This window comes from Leuciscus leuciscus, assembly GCF_965113295.1.
Source record: "Leuciscus leuciscus genome assembly, chromosome: 10".
Taxonomy (NCBI): Eukaryota; Metazoa; Chordata; class Actinopteri; order Cypriniformes; family Leuciscidae; genus Leuciscus; species Leuciscus leuciscus.
The window spans coordinates 12,147,972-12,157,212 of record NC_138734.1 but is presented as its reverse complement, the minus strand read 5'-3'; the positions used below and the strand labels follow the sequence as shown (position 1 = coordinate 12,157,212).

General features: G+C 36.5%; 1 protein-coding gene across 1 annotated transcript in view; it reads left to right on the top strand.

The window, feature by feature from the left end:
- The first annotated feature begins 3,771 nt into the window (after positions 1 to 3,771).
- tmod2 (tropomodulin 2) overlaps positions 3,772 to 9,241 on the top strand; it is a 31,037-nt gene continuing 25,567 nt past the window's right edge. The window contains exon 1 of the mRNA XM_082183073.1: positions 3,772 to 3,923. The gene's annotated coding sequence lies outside the window, so the exon portion shown is untranslated. The remainder of the gene's footprint in view (positions 3,924 to 9,241) is intronic.

Genomic DNA, 9,241 nt, shown 5'->3' with positions numbered 1-9,241 from the left:
ATTCAAAATTAAGTTGTGGTAACTTAATGAAATTGTCTCGATATCTTTGGAAACTGGGTAGGCTAGTGGATTTCTAGTTCCCAGCATGCCTTGGATAGATGTGAATAAATGTTTAAATTAAGTTTTTTTTTTTGTTTTTTTTTACAGATCTGTTAGTGTTCAATGCTGTTATGTTTGACATTTAAAACAGTTTCTGTAATGTTGTAAAAAGTTTGTGGTTATTTGTGCTGAAGAGTTGATAAATGAAGGTAAACACTACATTGACTCTATAAGCAATGACTGCACTAATGCCAGAGACCTAACCACAGCCTCAGACGTCATGCCAACGTTGGTTGAACGTCTGATGCATAATGACACACTTAACTGGAAACACTTCAGGAGTTTCGAAGTCGTCATTTGTTGAATTCTACAGGATTTCTGGGAGACGTGTATATGCCTGGAAACAAAGCCGTTGTGACGCCAAACCCCCTCATTGAAGAACAAAGCCATCATGTTTACAACTGTGACACTGAGTGCTTATCAGGATCAACTAAATGCTGGATTTTCAAAAGTATGTGATTGTAAAGTATGTGATTTAGATTTATACATCATCTGAAAGCTAAATAAATAATCTTTCCATTGATGTATGGTTTGTTAGGATAGGGCAATATTTGGCCGAGATACAACCATTTGAACATCGGGAATCTGAGAGTCCAAAAAAAATAAAAATCCAAACATTGAGAAAAATCTCCTTTAAAGTTGTCCATTTATGTTAATGATTGTGCTGCATTCACTCACAAAAATAAATGTTTTATATATTATTGTCAGGTTTCGTACAGGAAGCAGACAAGATGGTAAGTTGTAAGTGCTTTATTTGCAGAACGGATCCAGTGGAGAATGGTGAGTATGCAGATAACAGATAAACAATGGTAACTTAACTCAATGATGATAATAATGTCTCTATTGCAGGTGATGATGGCAGATGAACCAGGCTAAAGAAGATCAGGAAAGCAAGTAAGTATCCAGATGACAAGCGGTGAGTCTGTGTGTCAATGTATAGACAAGACCAGACGAGAAGTGAAGGGAGAGTGCTGAATATATAGGGCTTGTTAACGAGGGAGTGCAGGTGATGATGATGATGGCTGATAGAGTGCAGGTGTGCCAAGGAGGATGATGGGAAGTGTAGTGCACACACAGATGAGGAAGAAGATGGTGAATGTGACAATTATAACATGATCTTTACTTAATATCCTAATGATTTTTGGCATAAAAGAAAAAATGTATCATTTTGACCCATACAATGTATTGTTGGCTATTGCCACAAATATACCCATGCATGCTACTTGTGACTGGTTTTGTGATCCAGAGTCACATAATGGTGTCAATGCAGGCAGATCAATAATATTGTTGAATATTAAATTGAATGTCCCCAACTAAGCAAGCCATTAGGACTAATGACCTAGTAATGTCCCACTTGTTCATTTACATGCTAAATAAGTTACATATGGCATGTGCTATGATAACTCTGGATTTTAACTGAAATAGTAAGCCTAAGATTAATTTGTTCCAGGGCTCCAGCTGAAGTGACTTTTTTTGAGTAATCAGCTTAAAATTTTTGATTTATGTTACAAATTCAGTTCCTCTAACTCAATAGTTTGTTAGTTGAACACAATTTTCACACAATTTTCAGCTCCAGCTCCAGAGGGATAAAAGGAGTGACAACAGTGCAAGACGAGAGAGAAGCAGGCCTGGACTTTACATGTACTTTACGTTTACTTTTGTTTTGGTGTTTGTTTATTTTTGGATTCAAGTTTTATGTTAAACGTTTGCTGGTTACCACCTCCTTCTTCCCTGAACTGAGCATTGCTACACTGTTGCGTAAATTTCTTTGTTTTGTTGAGACACATCATTTTTAGAGTGATTTTTCATCGTTTGTCTTACTGGAGAAAAAACTAATTATATATATATATATATATATATATATATATATATATATATATATATATATATATAAATATATATATATGAAGGTACCCCCTGGACGTGGTGCCCCTGGGCACTTGCCCAATTGCCCATATGGCAATATTGCCCATATTAATCAAGCACAATGCAGTCTGCATTCATAATCTAGGTGCTTGATTTTATACACCCGTGGAAAGGGACCTGATGAAACCCATGAATAGGTTGTATTTTGAACGATTTTCAACCCAAATTGGGTTACATCAACCCAGCATCCTTACCCAACAGTCTCAACCCACTGTTTGGGTTGAAAAAACAACCCAGCATATTTCGAGTGTATGATGGGCACGGATGTTCCCTGGTTCCGGGAAAACCGGTGGGAAATCGCTAATAAAAAACCTTGAAGGTTTCAGAAGTGTAGACAATGTCAAATGTGTCCCATTGAGTAAACAAAAGTCTCAAAACATTTGGATTTAGTGTACTTTGACATTTTTTTGATCTGGGACAGTCTTGTGCACTTACGTCTTGTCAAGTTCAAAAGCCCTCAAGTGTCCAAGACTGCAAGTGTGTGTTTTGGGACAGGCCCTGATATTCTCTGATTACTGATAAACTGTGACGGCTACACCAAGCTCTCCCTCACCTTTGTCACAGTCACCAACACACACACACACACTTGGACATTGTTAAACTGCAAATCAAGGACTGTATTTATACTCAGTATTCACAGTCACTCTAGTCTCTTCTGTCTTACTCCCAAAGACTGTTCAGACTCTTATTTATAATAGTCCTTTATGACTGTTGCTGGTCAGACTGTACGAACATGAGCCCCGCTGTAAGACATGCCACACTGTGGGATCTCAGGACTGGTGTCATTAATGTCAGACTGTACAGCAGTCAAGACGAGTTTCATCTCTTCTCTGGTGACGTGTTTTTCTGTGCGAGGGCAGGACAACCTGTCACTCACATGAGATCACAGATTCGCAACAACTGAAAACCACAACGTTCCAACAATCCAATCAATTCCCAATGGACAAGATCAAGCCAACATATATTTTTTATATTCTAGATGCTGTTTCACAACCAAAGGCCCTGTCCCAAATGGCACCCTAAACCTATGCCCTAAACACTCGCAAGCTGTGTCCCGATTCAGAAGCTGCATCCTTCTAAGTCCACGAAGATCGGAACAAGCGTTGTTAAATGACACGTTTCTGTTTCATGCCGACTTGCGGTCACATTTACCACTGTACAAATTTTCGCAACAGAAAACTGCTTAGTTTAATACTGACTTCTGTGTGAGCTCTGTGCTTCATGCATCTTTATAGGCTACTATTGGCAACAGAGAGAGGACATTTTATTTCAGGTGGATCATGTCATGTGACACGTCATTCAGCAGTGTGTGCACTGAACTTACCAGTTTGACTGCAGGTCTTCACAAGTATGTTATTCTTTGTAAAGGAATGATTTGGATGTTTCGATTGTTAAAAAAGGATTGCATACTCAAAAAAGAAAAGAAAAAAAAGATTGATTTATCTGAACTTGAGCCCACCTGAGAAATTCTCATTTAATAACAATAATAGCCAACCCTCTAATGGTTACTAATTAATAACAATTCAGTACAATAAATAATTTAAATAAATAATGAAATACTCAATAATAAATAAATTATTCAATTTAAATAGCGACACAATCGCGTAAAAACAATGACGCCATCAGTGGACTTCATATTCCAAGCTCCTTTGTACCTCTAAAACTCTACAATCTCTGATTGGTTGCGTGCTTCTGGTAGGCGGGAACAATGCTTTGTGGGCGTGCTCTTACATTCCGATTAGCTGTTGTGAATGTCAATCATCAGAGCAATTCTAGTGTCTGGTTTCCTGTGTTACCGCCCTTGGGCTGAGACAGTGAAGACGGGTGCGGGAATTTCTTTGCTTTCCGACCAAGAATAGGTCAATAAAGGGTACAACACTTGCAGGATTTTTTCTAAGGTAAGAAATATGTTTCGTCCTCTCTCAGCGTGAGGGTTACATTTAGGTAGAGTTCATAAATGTAGAGGTTTGTGTGGTTCAGGAGTTAGCTGGCTAAGCGCTCGAGCTCTGATATCCGTATGAGCGTGAGCAGATGGGCCAACAGTTTATGATATTACAATGATCCAAACTATCAAATGATCTTATAAGCATAGCACACTGAGTCTATTATATATACTTCGTAATAACGGATACATGATTAAAACTTATTAACACATGCTTCACTGATTTTATCAAGGTAAGTTAACACTTCAGAGACCATATGTGATATGGGCACCCATCATAGTAAATAATACATGTAACGTTACTGTAAAAACTACACACACATTTGATTCAGTCTGATTTCTTATAGTTGTATTACAATATAGCTGGATTTAATCGCATAATGTATATTTGAAATCTGATTACTACATCCTAATACATAATTTAGGACTTTCGGGCGTTTTGATCGTTATTTAAAAGGGGCTGCGTAAATGAAGTTTTGTAACGTTATTATTGTCCATATGTGTATACTGTAAATGATTTAGTATAATAATAAAAATGTGAATGCTTCATTTAGATCCGTTTATAAGCATTGCACGCGCTGATGCTGATGATAATGCGGTCTCGCGCAGGTCATGGCTTTTGCTTAATTGTATGTTTATAGTGTAACGTTATTATTAGTGTTATTATTATTATTTAGCTGTCTCGCACAGAGCGAGCGCAGCTGTACAGTGTGTGAGCTCTTGTGTCTCGTTATAACGGGTGTGGTCTTCACCCGGGGCTTGACTCTGCGTGGTTTTACATAACTGACTCATGGGATTTAATGCATAGTATAACACAATATAGTTCACTTTCCGCAAAGGCATTATGAAGTAGTGAGAATGAAAACTGTTCCCAAACAAACATGTGCTGCTTTTAGACTTGATGATGGATGAATTAAAGAGCTCATGAGCCTTTTTATGTCATCATTTCTTTGTTATTAGTGAAAACGATCACTGCCAGGGCCCTATGAAATTCGTTTACTATCTATCTATCTATCTATCTATCTATCTATCTATCTATCTATCTATCTATCTATCTATCTATCTATCTATCTATCTACCTGAAGGCTGGACATTAAATGCATTTTTATCTTCCTGAAATGGCACTTTTAAAGAGCACTCTTCTAAAGTAATGATCGCTATGCACCTCTTACACAATAAACATTTCAAAACACACCCTCCATCTGGGTTCGATAAGCCTCAGTCTCTGTCTCTCAGAGGAAGTGCTTGATGAGAAACAACCAAAGAAAAGATTCTCAATGTTGTCACTGTCAGAAGCACAGATAATTTTAGCTTGTTTTCCCTTTCTAGAGTAATGAAGCAGATCTCCTCACGTTTCCTCTTTTGAGTTAAATTTGAGTGAATACAGAACCAATATTGACACCAGTAAGTCAATTATATACCCCATAAGTTTGTGGTCAATACCAGTCAAAGGTTTGGAAACACATTTTTTTATGTTTCTCTTAAGTCTCTTATGATCATCAAGTCTGCCTTTATTTGATCAAAACTACAGATTTTTTTATTTTTATATTACAATTTAAAATAATGTTTTTCTGTTGTAATGTACTTTAAAATAAAATTTATTTCTGTGATCAAAGCTGATTTATCATCAGCCATTACTCCAGTCTTTAGTGTCACATGATCCTTCAGAAATATATATATATTTTAATCAATTTAACACATCCTTGCTTAATAAGTATCCTATTAATATTAATATTAAATTCCCCCTTTTCATTCATCAAAGAATCCTGAAAAAAGTATCACGGGTTATAAAAAAATATTATTAAGCAGCAACTGTTACCGACAGCATTTTAGAATGATTTCTGAAGGATCATGTGACACTGAAGACTGGAGTAATGATGCTGAAAATGTATGCTACTATATCAGCAAAGTAAACTTTCAGATTGAACGATGATTCTCACAAAACTGTATTTTCTGCAAGCTTTTTTCGTGGTATATTTAGTTGTCTTTCCAAAAAAAGGACACCAAATAACCAACTGATATAAGGAGTCCATATAATTCATACATTTATGCACATCAAAGCACATGGAAAAATAAACAACATTACAGAACAAAACCTTTCAGAACACCGTGTGCATTGTGTATGGTGCAACAGCAAAGAGCTTTTTAGAGCTTGTTTACATTTTAGACATGCCAAGTTGCCATACTGAACTACATGGAGATGCCCAAAAAACACACACAAAAAATCCTAAACCAACCACCTTGACCTGACTACATTATATGCCTACACAGATCCATTCAGATTTACTAGACACTGCAACATACACATGACAGATAAAAACATTATCTTGAATGTGTGTGGAAACAACGTAAAAATGTGTCTGCGCATAAATACAATGTGTGATCATCAGTGTGTTGAGAGCACACGTACACAGTTTGTTTGCGCATCATTCAAACAGACACCCGTGTGCTAACTGTACGACTTCTGTGCGTCACCGCAATCGTCTTTACCTTGATTACAATCCGCTTCCATCAAAACTTATTGCGAGACGCTAGTTTGCTTTGTCCAGCTGAGAAACGTAGTTTGCTACTGACTATTTAAACGTGAGTTTTGAGCAGTATAGAGCAGTATTACTGTTCTCTCTGCCATCTCTGATGTAAAAGCCTGGTTTTCTTTACATTAGCGCTGTTTTGGACGGATTGTTTGAATGTATTCGCTTACTGGAGAATTGGACTGAAAACTTTCCAGAGTTTAGTGGCTTAAAATGATCTGATCGCAAACAGAGAAGCAAAATCGGTTAAAGGGTTAGAATTCCACTCTTCAAGTGCTTGTGCCATTGTAGATGCTCAGTTTGATAAACTCCCGACTTCTAAGATCATCGTACAGGGTGAAGTAAATTACTTGAATGACGAAATTTCACGTGCTTCAGTAATTTATTTGCATCAAATTAGTTTAACCCAATAAGGATTTTTTTAATAAATCGCATGCGTCATTCGCATAAATAAATGTGAATAAATCGCATGCAATGTTTCGTGTAGAGTGTTACTTACAACAATGTAGGCATCAAAACAATACAAATGTTGTCTATGAATAAAGACAATGTAACTTTGAAAGTAACATTAGTAAAGGTTGTGTAAACTATTTTCAAGATTTGAGCTGAACTCATTTTTAATTGACGATAAAAACTTTCTTTTTTTTTATCTGGAAGAAGTGTCTCAACATGTCTTGTCATTCTGAGCTCCAGAACATTCGCTGATGTTCGTCTCTGTCATGGTTCTGACCTTTTACCCTGTGTCTTTTCATCCTTATTATGGATTTGTCCCGTAATGCACTTACAGAGCAGGACTGGCTTCCTCTGTATTGTGTCTGTCTGTCGGATTAAGAGGCGTTGATGAGGTTTGTCTGATGAACAATCACAGAGAATAATAACATAACTAGATCCCACCCCCAGAGTTCTCTATTCTGGCTTTATCATTGTCCTACAGACAAAAATCAGATCGCAAGAAGTACCAAAGTTTAATATCTAGTATTGAGGCTTTGTTCAAATACTCAGTATCACTAAATGCAGTGTTCCCCCTACCATTATATAAGGCCCCCCCCCCCCCCCCCCCCCCCAATGGCTCACCCCCCACCCCTGAAGGTCAAGTAAATTTGATTTGATTTTCTTTATAGCGCCAGATTACAATTTGTTATTTTATAAAACAAACTAAATGGTCCTTAAGTAATATGTTATTTATCTTATTTCCATGATGGCATGTCTTTTCTGTCTGTGTTTGTGCATTTACAATTATCCTAATGAGTGAATGAGATGTTAAATTAAAATCAATTAGAATGGATAAGTGCGGATTCATCGTCACAGGAATAAATACGCAAAATATATTTAACTTAATTAACAGATTAACAAAACGGAAGGGAACAAAACTGTACGATGACGAGTAGCAGCTTATATGCTGAGTTAGGTTCATTTTTGTGACGCGCTCCAAGAACCAGTTCACGGAAAGGAAACTGAGATGGCAGAAAGTGGTTTGTTGTTTTCTTTATTTTATTTAATTTTGGCCAAAAATAGTATTTTAAGTATTCAAGTGATCGCGCACACAACATATTAGTTCAAGCATTAAGTTTGCATCTCAGCCTGTTCATTATCAAAATGAAAAAGTCAACCAAACAAAATTACACTTTTTTTTTTTAGCATATTTTTGTGATTGATGTTTACATTGATGATTTCTCTTTATTTACTGATATTTTACATTAATGTAATAATAAAATGTGACTTGTACGCGACTTATGTTTTGTTTGTTTTTTCTCAAAACCTGAATTTTATATGTATAGCATATTTTTTAACCATGCAGCAAATGTTTCTTGAAAAATTACTTTTAAACCGTTTTACCGATAGTATTAATCTATCAAAATTCTTACTGTCGGTTAACTGGTTAATTATGAGTATCCTCACTTTGAGTCGTTTTGGATTTGGATGTGTTCAGGAAATGGAAAGAAGCTTGTGGTTAAGGATCTTGGCTGTTTTGATCTAAGGGGCAGCCTAGGATCAAAAGGGATACTGAATTTGTTCCAGTTTTAGCACCATTTAGCCATTAAGCCACATTAACCCCTGGTTCAGCTGTTCCTTTGTCTCCTACAGTAACAAGAAAAATTGTGAGTGGGGAATCCTTCAAATAATGCATTGGCTCTTCAGTCAGCTGCTGCTAGTATGTAATGTCCTTAATTTAGCTTTCACTTGTTTAATTGAAAGTTAATGTGACCATTTATGGATGTTGACCTTGTGAGGGTCTTAACACAGTCTTAAGATGAGGTGAATAAGCTGAAACCAATCCTGCTGAGAAGCCCAATGGTATTTTACCGGATTTAACACTGGTTTTCTTAGTATTAGCGAAAGTCTACTTTACTTCTCCATTAAGCACTGGAGTCTTGAACATAAAGTCTTGCTGTGATTTGTTATTGCGTTTGGCTCAATGCAATAGTAGCACTGAATTTAAAACTCTTCATGAAAAAACATGTTAGTTCTTTGATGAATTGATGCGCAGCTTGAATTCTCTCTCGGCTTTGGCACAAGCGCTAGTTAAATACAGCTCCATCCAACATTATATACAGCGTTTTATTCCCATGCCACAGTCTGATTTAATGCTTTTGTCAACCTTCACATTTACTCTAAACTCTTCAACAACGTTGACTGCTAGGTTCAGTTTCATTACTCAGTCAAGAGCTCAAGTAAATGAGTTGTAATTGAAACGAAGAAATTCTGTAATTGTAGGATCCATGAATAAACTATAATCTTGTGC